Below are 3,108 nucleotides of genomic sequence, written 5' to 3'. Positions count from 1 at the left end.
TTTCAAAAATAAGTTGAAAACATGGAAGATGAGGTATAGAGTAATGAAGGAATTATGAAATACAAGCGAATTTTCTTGGAACGAGATAACTCAATGTGTGGATGTTGAGGACAACGTACGGGATGAACTTCTAAAGATAATGTCCTCTTCAAAGTTTTTTTCAATACTAATGTCATAAAAATATCTAATTATTTAATTTTGGCAACGTGTATAGAGAAAAGAATTCAAGATTGCAAAAGTGTATAGGAGGCAGCCATTCAACTATTTTAATGATCTAGCAGTCACTGTGGGGAATGACATGGTTGAAGGAAGTGTAGCTGGAACACCAAAAGATGTTGAAGATGGTTGCCTATACTATTGATATGGATGATGATGATGATTTGAATATGCCTGTGAATACTGTTGTTAATTTGAATGAAGATTTCCTTCAGCAATCAATTGCATCAACTAGAAGCATTCCTTCAACACCAACAACAAGGAGGTTGAAGAGGAGGAAGGCAAGCATGGCGGCTTCTTTGGATGTAATATTTGAAAGCATCCATGAGATATGTGAGGGAATCAATAAGTCACACCCCATCAAATTTGATAAAGAGGATACTAGGAAAGATGTTGTAGATTTGTTTGTTGCCTTGAAAGCCATCCTTAGAATCAGTCGACAGACTATGACTATCGCATCTAATAATTTTATGCAAGAACCAACAAGAGCTATTTGGTTCTTAGAGATGGATGACTTATTAAGGGAAGATTATATTAGATATAAATTTGGAGGATTGTAATGGTTTTATTTGAAACAAACATTTGTTAGTTTTTTCTTTCTTTCAAGTTGAAAGACGTCATACTTTTGTGTTGAACTGCTGATCCAAATAGGATATTGTAATTTATTTTTGAAATCTATTTATGTTTCATGTCATTGTGATATTGTAACAGATGTGTTAAACTAATGTGACAAACTGTGAAATCAAATGGCTTCATTTATGTAGATGTTGAACATATGTATGGCATCATCCATTGTCCTAAAACATAGCAAACTTGTAGCTTACAACAATACCCTATAGCTTATAACAATACCCTATAGCAAACATATTAACAATAGTACCCTATAGCAAACATATTATTCAGTTGATCATAGGGCTTATAGTCCCCCAATATTTGTTGACTCTTGGGTTAGAATACCTAATGGTTAGGACAATGCCTAGGAACATGTAAATAAACCCTTTATTATCAACATAACATGAATAATCAAATGCATAGCTCAGAAAATTCATTTATGTGGAATGGGGTTAGTTGTATTGGTTTAAGCTATGGTGGTTAGTCGTAAGGTTGTTGTTTTATTAATGTAGTGCATGCCCTTAAGTTACATTTTTGCTATCATTGTTGAGCTCTTTTAGGCTAGTTTTATGCTTATGATTGGTGGCATTGTTTTAAGATTATCAAAAATTGTTTTACATTCAATTTATTATATGATGAGATTACTTGGTATTCTATATTTTACATATGCATGATGATTATTACAGTGCTTTCAGTTATTGATGATGATTAGTTAGATGGTTTATTATCATATGTGTTTTCTTATGGATACTTACCCCATACTGCATGTGTATGGTGCGCATGTTTGTTTTCTTTATGTATGGTGTTTCTTATGTGGTTAAGGAAGGGAGTCATAGTCACCTGCTATTCAAGATCTACACGATGCACCACTTCTTTTCATTGTCTGTTTAGCTTAGAATATTGTGTTTGTACATGTGTGGATTTTATGCAAGTTGCAGGTACCGGGTATCGACTTCCCGAAATTGCCAGGATGAGCATACCCTATTGCATTATCTCAATGGTAAGAGAGGGGACACTAATACATTTGGCATCGATTTGCGATGGCTATGTGTCGCAATTACGACAGCAATGTGTCGCCACTGCGACAGTAATAGACGTCGTTATTTTTTAGTCGCAACTTACAATGTCTATCCTCTATTGTCTCAATTACGACGCATATCTATCGCTATGCAACCACTTTAGTGTGACATCTGTAATCACCTAAAAATGGTCATCTAGATTATTAGCCCCCTTTTCAACATTTTGGCTAAATTAATTTAATCACTTACCTAAGCCAAATTGCTAATAATCAATTTATTTGATTATAACCTATAGTTTGACTATGCTATCCTAAGTTCATTATTTGATTAAAAGAACATGTCCCCTTTTAATTAAATAAAAGACCCCATTCTTCTAACCCACTTAAAGTGCACACATAAAGTCCTTTTTCTATTTTGAAATTAAAAGAAAAGGCTTTGTGACTTTTGTCTTATGTGACAAGTCAACTTATATTCTATTGGTTGATTTGTGTGTGCACATGGATCACTCCTCTTTTCAAATTCCACCATTGATCATCCAAAACCTTCATCTTGATCTCCACCGTCCATACATCTTTAAAAGGGAGAGAGCTTTCCCCCTCAATCCATCCTCATTTAAATATTGTTATGCTGCAAATTTTCTAACAGGTTTCTTTAGAGCTTTGTGGAGAACTTCTATTTCTTGTCTACATTCTCTCATCCATGGCATCATGGCATTCTTGCTTAGCTTAGCTTTCATTTTTACATGTAGCTTAATTTCACATAGCTTAATAATGATATTGTAACACTCTCATACATGTTTTAGCATAGCTGCATTTGACGTTCTCATTCTAGCTTAATCTTCATTTGCATTGCATCCTTGAGGAACTCCTTGGGACATTTGCATTCTTGCATCTTGTCTTTGGAACCTCCCATTGCATGGTTTACTAGCAAGAAGAGTATCTCTAAGGCTCATCTGAGAGCCTTTTTATTCTTGAAATATACTCTCTTGCACTCCGTGGATAGGGAGCTCTAAGCCGGCATCCAAGCATTCCAAACTCATGGAATCGTTTGGATAGAAGGGTTTAGAGTGTGACACAAATCGAGTGTACATTTTTGGCGCCCACCGTGGAGCTTGAATCAAGTTTCTAGCTCCATTTGCTTTTATTTTTCATCTCTAGTTTTTTACAGTAGCATATTGGATCTAATCAAATGCTTTTGTAGAATTATCACTTGGATTTTAAAGCCAACCCATAAGTAGATTGGTTTGAAGGCCAAAAATCTA

Source organism: Cupressus sempervirens, chromosome 3, assembly GCF_028749045.1.
Source record: "Cupressus sempervirens isolate cs-2001-9-10 chromosome 3, ASM2874904v1, whole genome shotgun sequence".
NCBI classification, from domain to species: Eukaryota; Viridiplantae; Streptophyta; class Pinopsida; order Cupressales; family Cupressaceae; genus Cupressus; species Cupressus sempervirens.
The sequence above is the reverse complement of the archived record's forward strand: the minus strand, read 5'-3'. Positions refer to the sequence as shown.